Source organism: Saimiri boliviensis, chromosome 2 (assembly GCF_048565385.1).
Source record: "Saimiri boliviensis isolate mSaiBol1 chromosome 2, mSaiBol1.pri, whole genome shotgun sequence".
Classification (NCBI taxonomy): Eukaryota; Metazoa; Chordata; class Mammalia; order Primates; family Cebidae; genus Saimiri; species Saimiri boliviensis.
In genome coordinates this window covers 90,330,330-90,351,145 of record NC_133450.1, presented here as the reverse complement: position 1 = coordinate 90,351,145, position 20,816 = coordinate 90,330,330, and the positions used below count along the sequence as shown (strand labels likewise).

At 39.1% G+C, this 20,816-nt stretch overlaps 1 protein-coding gene across 14 annotated transcripts in view; it reads left to right on the top strand.

Annotated features, from left to right (window-relative positions):
* Positions 1 to 20,816, top strand: part of LOC104650532 (uncharacterized) — a 487,983-nt gene that overhangs the window by 253,006 nt on the left and 214,161 nt on the right. For 13 of the 14 annotated variants that reach the window (XM_074393864.1, XM_074393866.1, XM_074393873.1 and 10 more), the window contains exon 3: positions 13,704 to 13,732. The exons of the other annotated variant lie outside the window; for it this stretch is intronic. The gene's annotated coding sequence lies outside the window, so the exon portion shown is untranslated. The remainder of the gene's footprint in view (positions 1 to 13,703; positions 13,733 to 20,816) is intronic. 14 annotated transcript variants of the gene reach the window in all.

The following is a 20,816-nucleotide window of genomic DNA, read 5'->3' as shown; positions in this document are numbered from 1 at the left end:
ATTGAAATGACTGTGGTTTTTCTCTTTCATCTTGTTGATGTGATGCATCCTATTAATTTACATATGTTAAACTAGCTTTGCATGGCAGAAATAAATCATACTTAGTCATGATGTATAATCTTTTTATATGTTGTTGGATTTGGCTTGCTAATATTTTATTGAAGATTTTTGCATCAATATTCATCAGAGAAATTGGCCTGTAGTTTTCTTTTCTTGTGATGTCTTTCTCTATCTCATGTTTTCAGGTGATGCTGGCATTATAAAATAGGTTTGAAAGTATTGCCTCTAGCTCTATTTTTTTGGAGGACTTTAAGAAGTATTGGAATTAACTACTTTAAATGTTTGATATAATTTAGCTGTGAAGCCATCTGATCCTGGTTATTTTTTTTTTAATTGTTGTTGTTGGAGATATTTGGTTATTTTTCAGCCTTTTCGATGTTGTTTTTAGTCTGTTAAGGTTTTCTGTTTCTTCCTGACTCAATTTTGGTAAGTTGTGTTTGAATTTTCATTAAAAGGTGTCACTTTTCTTTATAATATCGAATTCGTTGGTATATAATTATTTATGACAGTCTTTCATAATCCTTTTTATTTCTGAGGTGTCATAGTTTTTTCCCTTTCGGTTTTTAAATTGTATTTACTTGAGTCTTCTCTTTTTTTTTCTTAATTAAACTAGTTAAGATTTTATCATCTTTGTCTGTTTTCAAAGAACAAAGTTGAGTGCATATAAATCTACAACTATTATGTCCTCTTGATGAATTGGCTCCTGTAAAGTTAAATAATGGCACTTTTTATTTTTATAACAGTTTTTAACTTGAAGTCTATTTTATCAGATGGCAGTATAGCCACCCCTAATCTCTTAGGGTTACTGTTTCTATGGACTATCTTGTTTCATCCATTCAGTTTCAGTCTTTGTGTGTCCTTAAAGCTTACCTGGGTCTCTTATAGGTAGCAAATACTTAGAATGTATATTTTTGTCCATTCAGCCACTTTGTTTTTTGATTAGAGAATTTTAAAAAAATATGGAGATATTGTCTCACCCTGTCACCAAGGCTGGAGTGCAGTGGTGTGATCATAGCTCACTGTAACTTTGTACTTCTGGGCTCTAGTGAACTGTCTGCTTCAGCTTCCTGGGTATCTGGGACTACAAGAACAACCAGCTAATTTTTAAATTTTTAGTAGAGATAGAGTCTTGTTATGTTATCCGGGTTTAGAGAATTTAATCTATTTCCATTCAAAGCGATTATTGATAGGTAAGAACTTATTACCTCCATGTTATTTGTTTTCTGGTTGTTTTATAGCTCTTTTGTTCCTTCATACCTCTCTCTTTAACTACCTTTGGGTTTCAATAGTTTTCTGTAGTGTTAAACTTTGATTCTTTTTTTAATTGTTTATATATATGCTGTAGTGTTTTGTTTTGTGGTTACCATAATGCTTACATAAAATATCTTGCATTATAGTTATTATTTACTATTCTAAGCTAATAATTCTATGGTGGGCATAATACTCTTGGCTGATATTTTTTTAAAAATCTTTTATTTTAGGTTCAGGGGTACAGGTCAAGATTTGTTACACAGGTGAACTTGTGTCACAGGGGTTTGGTGGACAGATTATTTCATCACCCAGTACCCATTAATATATTTTCTGCTCCTCTCCCTTCATGCACTCTACATTCTTAAGTAGACTCATTTCAGTTGTTTCCTTCTCTGTGTTCATGAGTTCTCATTTAGTTCCCACTTACAAGTGAGAACATGCCACATTTCATTTTCTGTTTCTGTTAGTTTGCCAAGGATAATGGCCTCCAGCTCCAACCTCCATCTTCCTGCAAAAGGCATGACCTTATTCTTTTTTTATGGCTGCACACTATTCCATGGCATATATGTATCACACTTTCTTTATCCAGTCTGTCTCTGATAGGCATTTAGGTTGATTCCATGGGCTGACAGGTTTTTTTGTTTGTTTCTGTTTTTGTTTTCAGCAGTTGAATATATTATTCATATTAATCTGTTCTCACGCTGCCAACAAAGACATACTCAAGACTGGGAAATTTATAAATAAAAGAGATTTAATTGAATCACAGTTCCACACAGCTGGAGAGGGCCTCACAATTATGGCAGAAGGTGAATGAGGAGCAAAGCCATATCTTACATGGTGACAGGCAAGAGAGAGCTTGTGCAGGGAAACTCCCACTTATAAAACCATCAAATCTCATGAGACTTACTCACTGTCATGAGAACATCAAGGGAGAGACCTGCCCCCATGATTGAGTTACTTCCCATTGGGCCCCTCCCACATCATGTGGGAATTATCAGAGCTGTAATTCAAGATGAGATTTGGGTGGTGCCACAGCCAAACCATATCATCATCACATTCTTTCCTAGCCTACAAAATGTCTACTGAGAAGTCCACTGGTAGTCTAATGGGGATTCTCTTATATGTAACTTGATGCTTTTTCCTTGCTCTTGAAAAATTCTTTTTTGTCTTTGTTGACATGTTGACTATAATGTGCTTTGGAGAGGATCTTTTTGGGTTGAATCTATGTAGGAATTTTTCAGCTTCATAGACTTGGATGTTCATATCTCTCCCAAGACCTGGAAAGTTTCCAGCAATGATTTTATTAAATATGTTTTCTGTTCTTTCTCTTTTTCTTCTCCCTCTAAAACTTCCATAGTATAAACATTGTTCACTAATGGTGTCCCATAGGTTCTGTAGACTGTCTTTATATTCTTTCATTCTTTCTTTCTGTCTTTCATTCCTAAAAAAAAATTTTTTTTGGACACAGGGTCTTGCTCTGTTATTCAGGCTAGAGTGAAGTGGTATGATTACAGCTCACTGCAGCCTTGACCTCCCCAGGCTCAGATGATCCTCCCATCTCAGTTTCCTGAGTAGCTGGGACTAGAGATATGTACCACCATGCCCCACTAACTTTTGTATTTATTTGCAGAGATGGGGTCTTACATGTTACCCAATCCGGTCTTGGACTTCTGGGCTTAAGCAACTTTGGCCTCCCAAAGTGCCTAGATGACAGGCATGAGCCACTGCATGCAGCCATCTTTTTTGTTCTCTTTTTCCCTTAGAATGAGTCATTTCAGTAGACCAGTCTTCAAGTTCAGATTATTTCTCCTTTCCCATTTAGTCTGCAGTCAAAGTTCTCAATTATATATTTTTATTTCATTAAATGAATTTCTTGACCTCAAGATTTATATATTTTTATGTCTCTCTTTTTGTTGAGTTTCTTATTCAGATTATAAATTGTGTTCCTGATTTCCTTGAATTGTCTATTTGTATTTTCTTCTGTCTCACTGAGTATAATTAAATTTATACTTTGAATTCCTTTTTTAGGCAATTCGTTAATTTCCATTGGGTGTGGGGTCAGTTGCTGGGGAATTACTGCGTTACTTTGGTGGTGTCACGTTTCCTTCCTTTTTCGTGTTCCTTATGTCCTTTTATTGGTGTCTGTACATCTCGTGGTGCAGTCTCCTCTCCCAAACTTTACAGGGTGGCTTTCATAGGGAAGACTTTCGCTTGTAGATGGGCCTGAGGGTGCTGACTGAGCAGGACAGGGTGGCTCTGGTTCCATGTGGTATTGTCTCTATGCAGCTTCTTCAGTTATACTCTACGTCAGTGATGACTGCAGTTGCTTCAGTATTATAGGCTGAGGAGTCTGTGGCAGTGACAGTGTCTGTGTATATTATTAGGGCAAGGGTTTTATGAACTCTCCTTATCTTTCTCACAGGGGAGACGGGATTCCTCTTGGTTTTGGGTCTGACCTTGCTCACAGGAAGCCACAGTGGCAATGGAATTCAGGGTGCTGGTGCTTGGGGCAGCTGTGGAGTTGGGTTCCTGGGCCCTGAGTCTTATGAAACTACTCTACCACCTGGGGCTTGAGGTACAGATTTACAGTCCAAGGCACAAGTGAATGCAGGTTGCCCATTAATCTAGGATATGTTGCTCTGAGGCACAATCCCATAGCTCAGGGCCTGGGGGCTGGAGAGTAGCTGTTGTTCTGACTTTGGGGCTGGGGGGACAAGGCACAGATCTGGTTGGGCTCTAAGAATGAAGGAGCGCTCTCAAAGCCCAGCCTGGCCCCCAGGACACAGCTGCAATTTAGGACCTGGAACCATCAAGGCGTGAGGTACCACACAATGGTAACTCTGGCTAGTGAGACACAGCAGTAGTCCAGGCTCTGTGAGGCTAAGTACAGCAGCAGCAAGAACTAGAGATGGCAAGATGCCACTGTGGCTTAGGCCTTGGGGAACGGGGAACATCACATCAATGACTACACTCCCACAAAGGCAGAGTGCCTCAGCAGCTTGAGCTGGGGGTGGCCAGTCCAGTTGCAGGTAGACAGGGCATTGTGGCTCCTTGGCTTGGAGTGTGGGGTGGTGCAATTCGGTCAAGGTTCTGGATTCCCTAGGACCCAAAGTGAAACATCTGCTTAGCCCCAGAATGTGGGGGTACATGTGTCTGGAGCCTCTGGATCCCTCAAGTTAGGGTACGATGTCAGCTGTGGTGCAGGGAGGTGCAACTGCTATGGCAGTATTTGAACTTAGAGTCCCCAGGGGGCAGACTGCTACCTCAGCTGTGGTGATGGGGGTGGTTGCTCTGGTAGTTCAAGGCTCCAGGTCTCTGGGGGTTGGGGAACCATTTCTGCTTGGCCCTTTGGGAAACGTGCACTAGTGACTGAGATGGGAGGGATGGAGTGGCTCTGTGGTAGCTTGGTTTACAGGTTAGGACATAGAAACATCTCTGTTTGTGGATAGTGTGCTATTAGTTGATCACGTAGTAGCTAAGCCTTAGTAGATAAGCCTCTGGGACAGAGGGATGCACTGGCTACTCGCCTCTGGAGCAGGACACACTCTAGCAGGGGCTCTGGTTCCAAGATAGCACAAAGCAGTAACAGCATGGGCTATGGTGGGGACTGGGCTCAATGTTGGCTTCTTCTCTGGGGGTAGCTCAGTGTGTGGACTCTGGGAAGCTTCCTCAGTGGGGCTCTGAGCCTGTGGACTGCAGTTATTTCTAGTAGGGAAGATTGCATGTGTCCATAGTGGTGATAGGAGCTACCGGGGTTGTCTTGTTTATCTTTTCCCCACAGGGGAACCAGTCCCTTCTTGTTTTGAGCTAATCTTGAGTTGGGGGATGGGATGGTGAAGGCAAGGTGTTTTCTTACCATCTCTATGTGGCAATCCTGAGTTTCTGTGCTCAACAGGATTTCTGCTGCTTTTTTCTGTTCTCCGAGGATTTACTTTAGTTATTTTGGTTGAAATGTGGTTGTTTATTTATTGTTTTGGGTTTTTTTGTCGGTGAAGAGTACTAGGAGTTTCTTTTTTTTTTTTTTTTTGAGATGGAGTCTTGCTATGCCACCAGGCTGGAGTGCAGTGGCGCAATCTCGGCTCACTGCAACCTCCGCCTCCTGGGTTCAAGCGATTCTTCCGCCTCAGCCTCCTGAGTAGCTGGGACCACAGGTGCGCACCACCTTGCCTGGCTAATTTTTTTGTATTTTTAGTAGAGACGGGGTTTCACCGTGTTGGCCAGGATGGTCTCGATCTCTTGACCTCGTGATCCACCTGCCTCGGCCTCCCAAAGTGCTGGGATTACAGGCGTGAGCCACCGCGCCCGGCGAGTACTAGGAGTTTCTAGTTGGCCAAATTGCTGATGTCACTTCTGGGGGAAGGAATTCTTGATGAATATGAATAAACAGTAATATGAATATTAATAAAATACTCTAGAAATTTACGTTCTCATTAGCATATATCTCATGCTTCTTTTGATAACATTGAATATTATCATTTAAAGGTGTTTACTTTTTGGATAGTTACAATGCTTATTGGTTCATTTTAATTCATACAAGTCACTAATAAGATTAAACTTTTTGATGTATTTATTGGTAATATGTATATTTTCATATATAAATCACCGATTGACTTACTTGCTGATATTGCTATTGGATTTTCATGTGATTGAGCCCAGCAGTATGGTGGAATAATTCTTAGGAAAAGAAATAATCTCTTTGGGAGGCCAAGGTAGACGGATCACCTGAGGTCAGGAGTTTAAGACCAGCCTGGCCAACACGGTGAAACCTTGTCTCTACTAAAAAAAAAAAAAAGAAAATACAAAAATTAGTCAGGAGCAGTGGCTCACACCTGTAATTTCAGCTACTCAGGAGGCTAAGGTAGGAGCATCGTTGGACCCAGGAGGCAGAGATTGTGGTGAGCTAAGATTGCACCACTGCACTCTAGCCTGGGCAACAGAGCAAGACTCTGTCCCAAAAACAAAACAAAACAAAACAAAACAAAACAAAACAGAAAGAAAAAGAATCTAAAACTGGAAGGGGACAGGTTTCTTCAACTGTGCTAGTCTCCTCAGATTTGGGTGTTTGCATATAGTTTACTCAAATTTGAGTAGCTGCGTAGAGTTTGCACCTTAGGGCTCTCATACAGGTAGCTGATGTGGCTTTGTGGACGGTTTCCTAGTACCTGAGATGGATCAATAATCATTTAATGAATGAAGGAATGCTCAGGAGGAAAAAGGTCAGGCTGCATCTCCAAAGTTTACTGTCTATGACAATAATTCATATTTTATTTATTGACTGCTTACAGTGCTTATTTAATTATTTGCAAAAATTGTCTTATTTAATTTTTACCAAATGAAAAGAGGTAGGTGTATCATTATCCTCAACTGATAGATGGGGAACTGAGGCTGAGGAAAGCTAAATAACTTGCATAAGATCTTAAAGGTTGTGAGTGGTGGAGCCAGTTAATTCTACCTTCAGCCCAAAATCTGAATGATGTAACGAGGCAGAAGTAGGCTAAACTAGAAGCGAGCGCATGTCAGCTGCCATGGGGAAGTACTGCTGGCATTTTACCATCCTGTCTCCTTGGTCAGAAGCTCCAGGTAGAAGGGCAGAGGATGTTTAGAGTCTACAAGGTGGAGGCTGTCAGCTTTTGAAAATGGTGCTTTGGAGGCGACACTGGGATAATGCATATTATGAAGGGAAACCTTCACTTGTTAGGGTTCTGCCAGGTTAATTAATGGTCTCAGTGCTTTAAAGCGTTCTTTCTTGTCTTTCAGAAACTCTTGGGACTCTTCCAATCTTGGTGACTGTGGTACACACAGAATCGTGTATTTTAAGGGTTTAGTGCAGCCAGGTTGGGGCAACCTCATAAAGCAAGTTGGAATGAGGGAGAGGTTAATTCCCCTGGAGTCATGTACAAGAACTTCCACAGAAGCAATAGTCTCTTTGATTATTTTTTTTCCATAGCTGGTGAAAGGAATTCTGTGTTAAGAGTTAAGCATGTGGTTGAACTGCTATTGAAAATATGCTAAGCCACAGTAAATAACTTGGGTTAGATATGTAGAAACAGTCTGTCTGGTTTCTAAGCTCTTTGTAACAGCTCGTTTATCATTATACTGCATGGGGTGTATATGTGTTATGGCAGATCTGAAATATCTTTGTGTGGCAAATGAAGGGTAGCGTATTAAAAAGGAAAAGCAGTGTGAACCAGGGATGTAATGAAGAGATTATTCTTGCTCTAAGCAATATACTGAAAGCAGCAAAGAATAAATCTATCTTTGCAAATACATTTGGAATACTTTAAGCATGTTACCTGTGTCTCTTGAATTCTTCCATATAGTGTCTACTTTTTCATCATCTAAAAATGTGTTAGCTCTGCTTAAGGTCTGGATGTGGCTTAGATTTACTACTAGTGTTTTGAATTGTTCAGTCTCCTAATTCATCTCACCATGGAAAAGCAACTCTCTAAGGTTATTAAGGGATAACTGACTCACCACTCTAAAGAGCTTGGGAGAATACTAGTTTTCCATACAAACCTTTCATTTAAGTATATGTTCCCAAGTCTGTCTCTTCTTATGAATGTACTTAATATATCTGTGTCCCTTCTTAGTTTAAGCTAACAAGCTTAAACTGTGCTCATTTAACTGTTCTGTACCTACTATCATCCATTCTGTCCAGAGAGACTCTTAATACCTGCTTCTGGCAACTAGTTAATTGGCTCCTACTGACTCACTGCTTTCACAGCCTCCCCATTTTCCAGTTTAGCTTTTCCCTGCCCTGCTCTGTGTTTGCACTCTCTGCGTATGACACAGGAGGCCCCTGTGAGTGTGATAAAGAGGCCTGTCTGTTGAGCAGAGACCCATTGAGATAGATTTCTAGGAAGTTGTTTTTAAGTAGCTAGCAGTTATTGAGTGCTGACTCTATTCTAGGCACTGGACTAAAACTTTACATGTATTATCTCATTTAGTCCTCATAATACCTATGAGGTTGTATTGTTAATATAGTTTCTTAGGTAGGAACACTGAAGGTCAGAGAGGAGAAGTGAGGAAGTGTCATTGATCAGTGTAATGCTGACCGCAAGCCAGGATATGAACCTCTTTACTCTGACTCCAAAGCCCTGCTCTCTGGATGGAATGGGATGGGGAAGCCAGTGGGGCATGTTGCTCAGAGGCAATGAAAATCACAGGGATTGTCCTCAGGAGAGAAGCAAAGAGGTTTTCTCAGTCCTAGGCCAATATTCCATATTGCAAAGATCCTGGACATGGGATATAGTGATGTGAGTGGGTGTTGCCAACTCCCGTATCTGAGAATTCAGAGCAGAGATCGACATTCCCTATATTAGGGAATATATTCTGCCAAGTCCAGAATAAGTATTTTGGGTACCCAAACCTTGGGGTTCAGAAAGCATGTGACACTAGCATGTCATTGGCTGTTGAATTTTGGAGTGGCTTTGAAGTGATCGGTTATTTCTTTGGACAAACAGCAGGAATATAAAATTACATTCTGCCATTTCTACATTAACTGGCTAGAGGGACACCATTTTTGGTTGTAGCTTTTCTTATCGGGTAATGAGGTAAAATTAATCTCACAGTCTTTAAAACAATGACATCAACACTTTGATACAATTTAATGTGTCCTAAATTTCCATTTCATGAAGGCATGTTTTGTCTGTGCTTAGGATGTGTTCATGGTTTTCTCTCCCTGAGACAGTTGAAGCCAAAGGCAGAATCTCCAGGAGAGGTGAAAAGTGGGCTGACATTTTTGCTCATTTTCTTCTGTGCACATCTTCCTGAGTTTTCCTTTCACCATTTGAGGTGTCTCTTATTAATCTTTGCCACAATTTGATATTATATTTTTATTTCCCCAAGTCACAAATATGCTTCACGACAGTGGACTAAACATCCATTATTCCAAAGCTGAGTGGTTCTTTTCCTTGAAATAAAATGTGAAATATTTTAACTTGAGTTAAACATATCTACTTGCTTTCCTATTTCCCAGTCTTTGTATTCACGTGCCTTTTTCTTTAATAGTTTATCTAATTTTCCCCCTCAGTAGCATTTTCCACTATTTGTGCTGTTTTATAATTAACACAAATATGAGGACGATATTTAATCAAAATCGTATTGAGTTGATTTGCTCTGGAGCTTCAGGCAGAGGGAGACAGGAAAGCAGAAAAATATATTGAAAACACAGATTTTAGAGGCATGATTCCTGAATCCCATCCTAATGCCAGCATTGCCTCATCCCGTGTGCGGAAGATGGCCATTCCACCATTCTGTGCCTTAGTTTCCCAAATTGCAAAATAAGACCTTTCTTATATCTTAGGGATGCTGTAAGGATAATATGATAGCATATTTGAAAGAGCTCTGAGCACTTAGCAGGAAAGACATTGTCATCTGCTGCCTATTATAATGGGTTTTAAAGGGGACTAGCATAAGGAATAATTTGAGACCACAGTGCCATAAAAATAATTGCATATACTTATTCAACCTGTCTCCTACTCTTCCTTATACATGCCTATTCTGTTAGTTTTGTCCTGGAGCGGGTAGAGAGGGTAGAAACACTCCTAGGTTGGTTGTCATGGAAACTAACCCCAGAGCATGCTGGGAGCATGCAGGCAGTCCTTGGACCCAGCTGTGTGGCAGGTGTAGCAATACCCCTCCCCTGCAAAAATCACTGTTGAACTGAGGAATGTCTAATTTGACTAGAACTAGAATAATCGAAATGTAATTGAGTTGTAAATATGCTATTATTCCTTCTCTTAAAAAACACACACACACACACACACACAGCACTAGACTACCTTATGGCAAGAGAGACTTTAAATTAGCCTTTCTTGGCACATCACACTCTGCCTTATGAAATTTTTCAGTTAAAGAAAGACTGACTGGTGCCTATGTATCAACTGCGATAGATGCTTTTAGGAATGTCTGATCATTCTATACCCATTCTTTTTATCTAGAAACATCCTCCCCCCACATAATAATGAATTTCAAACAGCCATGTTAGAGCCACCCTGACTAGATTAGAACTGAACCCAGATTTAAGATGGACCATCAGATTCTCTCTCCCTAGAGTTCAAAATTGGAAATGATGGATTTTTTTCAGTTTAGACTATTTGCTTAAATTATACCATGCCCAGGAAGTATGCCAAAGATTAGTCTGGTGAGTTTTACGGTTACGTGTGCACAAGGTTATCGTCTCCACTAACTTTCGAACTTGTCAGTAGCAGGAATTTAGTTTTATCCATCTGAACTTGCCAGATTGTTATCTTTGACATTTCAAACAAGAATTGTGAGAGCTTCGAACCATCTTGGGGGGTTTAATCATTCCTTCTGGAAAATTGGTGGCTCCAGTTTATACATAAAAGTTGTCAGAGTTGGGAAAAAATGAAGTTTAAATGTGAGTGGTATTTAGTGATTATATTAGTTAGAATCCTGGCAGAAAAAAAAAAAAAACAGAAAACAGTTGGCATGCTTATTGCATAATTTTAGAATGTAATGAAGAGGTTATTTTCAAAGAGCCTAGTGTAGAGAAACCACAAAGGGTAGTGTAATACCCTGTAGCTCATGGGTTTCTGTTACCACTTTTATGCTTGAATGGGAAGGGTTCTGGGAACCAGAACACGAGAAAGCAAGAGCACCAAAGAGAGAGGGAAAGCACAAGAGCTCTGCGGGGATAGGACCACCCAACAGCAGCGTGAAGCCAGTCCATGTAACTCCACAGGCCGGGAACTGAAGGGATAAATACCTCCCCTGACCTCACTCCTTCATGTCCTCTTCCCCAATTAATCTTCTTCTATTGTTCCTCATTGACTGCACCCAACTGGAAGCTAGAAGACAAGAGAACCTATTGATGCCATCCATGCAACTCAGCCTCCTGGGCAATAAAGCAGAGGGGTGAAGGGTATGGGGTGAATCAGAAGAACGAAGTGGAGATCCGTAGCATGGTGACTTCCCTTTCCATCCACTCTAAATCAGGCTCTCCTCTCTTCCTACACTGGCAAGCACCTCTTGCCGGGTCTGATCATGTGACTCCCCAGCTGCCCCTGTCTTCACCTGGGACTAATTTCCACCACTCACACTTGTGCTCATTGAACTACTTGCAGTTTGTCTTCATGACTCCTTACAGTTGTAGGTACCATAAACTCTTCCAGGAATGCGTTTTGCAGCCTTTGACCACCTGTCAAACTTCACATCAGCTTTCAAAAACTAAAGTTTGTTTTTCTTTGGAGTTTTCTGGTTCCATCCCAGTAGAGTTGGGCACTTTCTTTACCATCATCCTAGATCATTCTCCACCTTCCTGTTTTCATACATGTTGCAGAGCAGTGTTCACACTGGTCTGTGTCTCTCCCTCTTCTGCAGGTCGTCCGTGTTTTCTGTGTCTGTTGCGCTCCATTTGGTGTCTGTAGCACCTAGTGGAGTGCCTGGCAAGGAGTTGATGCTCAGTCGGTGCTCAATAAATAAACAGTTTCTTTCTGTTTTCAATCATGCCTGTCTCCAGGCTTCTTCCACATTTCCGCATCTTCCAGATTAATCTTTCAAAATACAATGTCGCTGTGATCCTCTCATTCCTAGATCTCTCTAGTGGCTTCCTTCTGAGTGCAGAATGATGTGTAAGCTCTCCAACCTGTCCACAAAACCCTTCACCATGGGGCCTCTGCCTGTGTTTCAGCCTCATCTTCTACCACCCCTCCTCCCGGCTCTCTTCCTGCACCTCCTCTCATCCCCATTCCAAGTCCTATGGAACTCCTGAGCCTTTCCTAGCAAGCTATACTTTCCCATATTTTGTCACATTCGCATCTATTCATCTTGCTGTCTGGAATGGCTTCTCCATTTTCCAATACTCTCCAACAATACTTAGCTCGCTTCCATCCCCTGCCCCTAGCTCTTTTTCACCAGTCTCCTTGGCAAAATCCTATTTTTTAAAGACTTAGTTTACATGACTTTTCTTCTGTGATATTTTCTTAAAAGCTCTTTCTTGCAACACACAAAGTTAGCTACTTTTTTTAACCCTCTATGAAACTTCTTCCACATTGTGTTGAAATGATTTGCTTATTGATGTGTTGCTATTTTCTCTTTTATTTCCAGAATCGAACACAGAGCCTGAAACATACCATATGACTAATAATTGTGTCTTGAACAAATATATGAACAAATGAATCAAACCTGAGTCCTGTGGTCCCCCGAACCATTCAGAGCACAACTGTCTCCCTCTTTCTCTGGTTATTTCTATTTAACGTGTGAAGTCCTGCTTCTCTGGGGCACACAAGTAGACCAAGGCAAGTGGGACATGGTCAATGGGATGTAAATAGAAGTACAGGAAACTTGAGGGCAGTGTCCGTAAAGGAAAAGCTAGTGCCTTTCTCCATTGTTTACTCCTTTCTGATGGCTCTGCTGTGGATATGTGGGATGTAGCTCAAACAGCTGTTTCGGAGCGTAAGTCAGCAACTGCATGCTGAGAGTGGTCAAACAACAAGCTGGGGGAGCCTAGATCTCTGATGATGGTGAAGCTGCCATGTCAGCCATAGGTGACCTCTGCAGACTTTTAAGTGAAAGAGAAGTAAAATTCTATGTTGTTTAAGCTATGGTTACTTTGAGATTCCTGTCATCTGCAACTAAACGCAAACCTAATTAATATATCTACTAAATCATTTCTGTTGACTAAACCAGAGTCCAAAGTCATGAAAATAGGCAAATCATGTCTTTTTCTCTACTTGCTGTTCTTGCTTCAGTTTTCTTTGAAACTTTTCAAATCAGCTTTTAAAGAGACTCATGAACGGGCCTTTTTAGATAAGCAAGGACATTACTTTTCCTTTGTAAACAGACTTAAACCGTATTTAGTTTCAGAATTCCATCTTACTGTGACAACCGACTTTCCATCGATAGTATCTATACCTCGGCATCACAGAAATGCTCAACAGAGTTAGATCTGTGCTGCCAAAGAGTGTTTCATTTTGCTCCCAGTGGAGGATGCTGCCTTTATTACCAGGGGAGGGACCACTTTCATTTGCATATTTATCTCAGTGATATTTACTATTTGTTCAAGTCAGTACCCACAGACCTCCCCCCAACCCCAGGGCCGCTTGACCTGGCTCTTATGACAGATGCATCCAATTGCTTGTAGTTTCTTGTTCTTGCTTTTCAGCATTATTTTAATTTCTTTGTCTTGGTTCACTCCTCAACAGTCAGTGGATGAGCAACAGTTCAGAAAGAGAATCATTATCCACCCTCTCTGACAGAGCTCAGCTTACTCTGTGAATTGGGATTTTTGTATTAAAAAAGCTGAAGAGATTTTTGATTAGATGGATGTTTCTGGGACTTTTCCATGAGGAGTCAGAAGCCTGTGGTTATGTTCTGCACCTATTAAAAGATGGAGTTGTAAAACTGATGTATATGTAATCTCTTTGCAGGTTTCCATGGCAACCATGGCAGCAATTCAGTGAGTAGCTTTTTCATTCCTCCTTCAAGACTTTCAGGTTGTAGAATTGTTTCAAAAAAAGAAAAGCTGCTCTTCCTTTAAAATATAATATATGCATGTAGATTCATTCTGATGAGACGGGTATGATTGTAGGAATATTCCCAGGATATGAGTCCAATAAATAAGTGGTTTTGTTACTAACAAGTTGTATGACTTTGGGCAAGTCAGTTATCCTCTATAAACCTCAATTTCCTCGTCTATAAACTATGAACAAAAATAGCATCTACACACCAGAGTTGTGGGAAGACTAAATAAAAAAGATGTAGATGAACTGTTTAGCACAATCCATGGGTTGTAGCAATTATTAACAATTATCCTGAATCAATATTTAGCCAGTTGTAATATCATGTCAGGTTGTACACCTTCACTATGAACATAAACGATATGTTCCTTTTAATATCAGCGGCTGTAAACATGCCTTACCAAGTCTGATATTGGCAATTTGTGTTTTCTCTTCTTTTCTAACTAGGGGTTTTTAGCTTTATATTTAAAATGAATAATTTGTAAACAACATGTATTGGGGGTTTATGTTTTTTCATCCAGTAAGAAAAGCTTTATCTTTAATTGGAGCGTTTGCTCTATTTACATTTAATGTAACTATTGATATGATTGGGCATAAGTCCACTTGCTTTCTGCCTCTTCCCTTTGCTCTTTCTTTAGTCCTTCTTTCCTGTCTTATTTTAGCTTAACAAACTACCGGTTAGTCGATGATTCTTAGAAGATAGTGGAGTAGGAATCTGTCTCCTCATCCAGACAATTGCATTAGAATCTGTATCTATTTTGAAACTCTGTATTCTGTGGAAGGCTTGCAACTTTTATGTGAATGCTTGGAAGATAAAGTACACAGTTGCATAGCCATTATCACAGTGAGGACATAGAACATTTCTATTACCCTGAAATGTTTTCTCTTGCACATTTGCAGTCAGTTCCCTCCTGCCACCCCCAGATCCTGGTAAGGACTGGCCTGTTTCTGTCACTGTGGTCTTTTCCTGTTTAATAATATCACATAGAGTAGGCCATTCCTATCCACAGGTCCTTCTTCTATGGAGTCGACCAACCGTGGGTTGAAAATATTAGGGGAAAAAACAATAAAAAGAACAATAAAAATAATACCGTATAACAGCGATTTACATAGCACTTACATTCTATTAGGTATTATAAGTAATCTAGAGAAGGTTTAAAGTATATGGGAGGATGTCCATAGGTTATATGAAAATACTAGGTGATTTTATATAAGGAAGTGAAGCATCTATAGATTTTGGTATTTTGGGGGATCCTGGAAACAATCCCCCATGGATACTGAGGGACAGCTTTACATGGAATTGAACAGAGAAGTGTCTTTTCTATTTGGCTTCTTTCATTTGCTTAGCATTATGTCTCTGAGATGCATCTATATTCTGGCATGTGTCATTAGTTAGTTTTATTATATTGCTGAGTAATATGTTGGTATATGTGTGTGCATATACACATATATGTGTATAAACCTAACTCAATTTATCCATTCACCAGTTGATGGATATTTGGTTTCAGTTTGAGGTGATTAGGAATAAAGCTATTGTGGACAATCATGTACAAGTTAATGTGGAATATATATTTTAGTCTGGGGGAATGAATATTCAGGAGTGAGATTGCTAAGTTTTATGGCAAGTTTATTTAAATTGTATAGAAAGCCACAAATTGTTTTCCAAAGTTGTTGTAGTTTTCTATTTCCGATGTAAATTCTAGTCACTCCACATCTTCACACACATCTAATATTGTCAGTCTTTCTATTTCCACTATTGGTTTTATTGCTTTTGCATGTTTGTTTCAGTTTTTAAGTAATTGCTTGCATGCTTACAACGTGCATCATTAACTTATCACTGTCCTACCTTAAAGTAACGTACAACTTCACATGTAACAACTATAAAACATGATGCTTTACCCGCTTGCATCCTTTGTTGCAGTATTGTCATACTTTTCACTTCTGTTAAAAATTCTACAATATATTATTACTGTTTTTGCTTTAAACAGTCAATTATGTTTTAAGGAGGTTAAAAATGAAGACAAAGGCTTTTAAATTTACCCACCCACATTTTTAGCAATTGTAGTAATTTTCTGTGTAAATCCAGATTTCCATCTCCTATAACTTTTCTTCTCTTTGAAGAGCGACCTTTAATATTTTTTATAGCATGAGTGTGTTGATGATAATTCTTTCAGCTATTGTTTGTCTGAAAAAGTCATTATTTTATCTTTCAACTTGAAGGTATTTTTACTGAATAAATAATTCCAGTTTGGCAGCTCTCTTTCTTCCCTCTTTCCCTCCCTAAATGCTATTACTTTAAAGTCCCGTCTCTATTCTCATCTGGTGTGCAACGTTTCTGAAGAGAAGTCAGCTGTCATTCTCGTCTCCGTTCTTTGATTTATCTGTCTTTTTCTCTTTGGGTTTAAGATTTTAGTTTTATAACCGATTTTCAGAGATTTGATTATAATGTTACTTGGCATAATACTGTTTACATGTATTTCACTTGGGTTCTGTTGATTTTCTTGGAACTGTGGATTTACAGTTCTCATAAAATATTTTGACAATATTTTGTTCAAACATTTTTTCTTTTCTGACCCCTCCTCCCTTTCTGGGAATACAGTGACAAGCAGTTAAATTATGTAATATTGTCGTACAGGTCACAGAGGCTCTATTTTTTCAGTCATTTTCCTTCTCTGTGCTTCATTTTGGATACTTTCTATTGTTATGTCTTCAGATCTTTTCCTTTGTAATTAATCTCCTGTTAATCCCAACATGTTTCCCCTATCATCTACTTGAACATATGGAACATACTTAAAATAACTGTTTGAATGTCCTTGTTTAATGGTTCCATCATGCATGTCATTTCTGGAGCTGGTTTGATTGACTGATTTTTCTTTTGGTCGTGCATCATCTTTTCAAACTTATTTACATGCCTGACAGTTTTGGATTGGATCCTGTGCCTTGTGAGTTTCATATTTTTGGTTGCTACATTTTGTTACTTTTCTTTAAATAGTATTGATTTTCTTCTGCTATATATTTAAATTATGTGAAATCAGTTGGATGCTTCCAAGCTGTGCTTTTGAAATGTTCAGCATAGGTTTAGAGGACCTAATACAAAACATTAGCTGGGCGTGGTGGCGCGTGCCTGTAATCCCAGCTACTCAGGAGGCTGAGGCAGGAGAATTGCCTGAACCCAGGAGGCGGAGGTTGCGGTGAGCCGAGGTCGTGCCGTTGCACTCCAGCCTGGGTAACAAGAGCGAAACTCCGTCTCAAAAAAAAAAAAATAATAAAATAGAGTACCTTAATTTAGGAGATGTTAGCCCCACTATTGAGGCTTCTGAAAGTTCTGTCTGAAAGTTCTGATATCCACCTGTCAGGAAGTTTTTCCACTCTGCTTTGTGGAGACAGTAACAATTTCCAGCCTTGTTTGAGATCTGGAAATTGTTCTGTCCACTTCTATGCAGTGGTTTGTTCATAAACTCATATAGTTTGCTATCAGTACTCATCAAAAGTCTTAAGTGGATCTTTCTTCAGATTTCTGATTTTTTTTCTCTGTGTCGATCACTCCTCTCTAGTATTCTAACCCACAAATTCTAGCCATGTTGGTCTCCTGAAACTCCAATTTCTGCCTCCTAAACTTGGTGAAATTTTAGGCTCTACCTGGGTTCTCTCTCCCTGGGCTGCATCCTGGAAGCTGCTTCCAGGTTATAAGCTGATCTAATTGCAGGGCTCATCTTAATTGGCTCTTTTCAGGGATTGTATCCCTGTGGTACCTGTTGTCTAATTTCTGAAAATTATTATTTCATGTATTTGACTCCATTTTCTAGTAGTCCCTGGCAGGAAGGTAAATCTTGTCCCTATAATTTCCTCATAGCTGGAGAGTAAATGTCATTGTCAGTTTTCTTTCTCTTAAATTTGAACCCTTCTAGTAGGTGTGTATTAGTATTTTACTGTAGTTTTAATTTGCATTTCTCTGACAATTAACTATATTGGGCATCTTCTCATATGCTCATTTGTCATTATTATATCTCTTTTGATAAAGTGTGCTTTCAGAGCTTTGACCCAGTTTTAAAATTCTTAAATTGTAAAATTTCTTTATATATTCTGACTAAAAGGTTTTTATCAGGCATTTGTTTTGCAGGTATTTTTCTCCCAGTTTTTGATATGACTTATTACTTTTTTTAGTCAGTGATTGTCCAAGGGCAAAATATTTAAAATTTGGTGAAGTTTAATATATCAATTTTTTCTTTTATAAGATTCATGCTTTTATAGTTTATCTAAGTACTCTTTGCTTAAACCAAAGTCAAAAAGTTTTGCTCTTATGTTTTCTTCTAGAGATTTGATAGATTAGTTTTTACATTTACATCTGTGATTCATTTCAAGTTAATCTTTGTGCATAATCTGAAATAAGCACCAAGATTTATTTTTCCCTTAGAGATATCAATTGTGTCAGTCAATTGTTATAAAGGCTATCTTTACATTGTTGAGTTATTTTGCCAATGTGTCAAAAGTCAGAATATCTCTTTTTCCCATTCACTCTCATGTCTGCCTGCCTTTCTGTTTTTCTTCTTAGCCCTCACTTCTCTCCATTCATCTATCCATCTATCTACCCATCCATCCATCCATCCATCCAATCTATTCGCTACTCACCCATCCATTCACCCACCTGCCTCTCCTCCCTCTTGGTCCTGAAAATGTTGAAATCTTCACATCAGAATTCTCAGCTTTTAAAGACTGAAACCCCTTAACCCTGATATTTCCCTAACCAGTAGAGAGAATATATCATGTAACTTCAAACATCTATCTTGTGTTTAAAAAAACACCCAGATAATTTTACTGGGTGGTTGCTTAAGCCCCTAAACAAATTTCCTTTTATCAAGAAACTTTAAAAATAGTAAAATGTCATACTATGTCCTAAAAGGCAAAAAGATGGAAGTCAAGACTACTTTTATTCAATGCAAAATAATGCCAAATGGATTTAGACTTACCTAGTGATCTGGAGTGGAAAAGTCCGTGTGAAATCCATATAGTTTTATAATTACCTTTTGGAAAAGCATTTCTTCTGAGACAGTTTGAAATTTTCTATAAAAACCTTTTTGACGGCTTGAAAGATCATTATTAAAAAATATTGTTATCCTTCACCATTTGGGGTTTGTTTCTGTTGGAGCAGGATTTCTAATTGTACTTGGTTGTACTCTTGCTAACTCTGTTGTTCATTCAAATGTTTTTTGTTTATAAAATAAACATAATACTAGAATATTGTTTCTAACCTTTTATCTGAAGGAGTTTATACTTTGAAAAAACACTTTTTGCCCATTATCTTATTGATCCTCATAACATTCATCCATTCATTAGAAAAATATTTATTGAGTGTCTATACTCTACTGGGCACTGAAAATACAATGGTGAAAAAGGTGATTTTAAATTTTATTTACTTGATGATGTTTGCTAAATGTATATCTCTAGCCTGTATATCTTGAATTTCTGAGTTCTGAACATATTCACCATTTATTGTCGGATTTCTAATATATATTTTGAAATTAGTAATAGGTCCAAAACCAAACTCTTCATCCTTGCCTTCACCCTTATTCTCTCCTGATCTTCCCATCTGTTCATCTGTCCAGGCTACAGCCTGGGAGACATTGCTAATCCTCTCTCTTCCCCACTCCACATTCAAACTATCAGGAGATCTGGGAATCAGTTTGCTTAACACTGCCATCACCCCACCCAAATCACCTTCGTTTCTTGGTTGGTCACTGCTCTAACCTCACATTGCTTCCAGCAAAGCTCTTCTTCAATCTTTTCTCCTCATAGCGGCCACAGTGGAACCAATGTGGAATGAGTAGCTCATAGTACAGACTTTTGGTTTTATTCTGAGATGATTTTACAGAATAAAACCAGAGGTCTGACTGAGATGATCGTCTCAGTCAGAATAAAACCAAAAGTCTGTACTATGAACTACTCCTTCTGTCCTCTCTGTTTCGTTCCCCTGTGCACCAGCCACACTGCCCTTGGAACAATCCAACAGGGACTTTTCCCCTGCAGGCTCCCACTTTCTGGAACACCCCAGTTCCAGGTCTTGCGTCTTCACTTTCTAGAAGTCCTCTTAAAATGTTACTTACTCATCAGCCTTCCCTGGCCACCCCGAATAAATTTCACCACCCACCCTGTATGATCCCTTTTAATTCCCATATCTATTTCTTCAAAACACCTATTGCCACTGGACATGTTACAAAGTGATTTGCTTATTTGATTATTTCAAGGCCTGATTTCCCTATCTGAAAACAAGGACTGCATCTCCTTACTTCACTTACTGATGTATCCCCAGGGCGTGGGACAGCATCTAGCACCTAGAAGTCACTAAACAATATCCGTTAAATGAAATCATAAAGAAATACAATTTTCTTACCCTCATAATTTTTATACTCTAACTGGGGGAGACAGGCAACAAACAAAAAAGCAGGGTTAAGGGAAGAAATCAGAACTCTGTGATGTGACAGAAAACAGCTAGGTGTTGGAGGCAGATGCTGCAGATAGAACACCTCTGTGAGAGGAGACACGTAAAGCAGGATCTGAATAACAGGGAAAAGCCAGCCTTGCGCATTTTCATTTTATTAATCAGAAAACCGAACTTAGGAGAAGTCATGTGCTTTTTGCGTCTGTTGAATAGTAGAAGTGAGTTTGTAAACCTAAACTCTGACCACTATTTGTTGTTCTTTCATGTTAAACTTCAAAGCCTTTCCAACTAAAATGACTAAAATGTAATACTTATTTTTTTCAAAAAGCCGGAAAAACAATCCAGCCTATCTATCTGCTAACTTTAGGGCAAGAATTACCATCCAGTCTAGGTTGATTGGCAGCTGGCCACAAGGAGACAGTTGGAAAATATATTTAGTTTTTCCTGTTTCATTTTATATTTAACCTTTGCGTTTTAAGACTAGGGAGCATGGAGCTCAGCCCTAGAAAAAAAAAAAAAAAAAAAAGAAAGTCTACAATTGTTCTCATTCAGACAGCTACTTCTTAAAAGTCATTTCTCTTAATTCC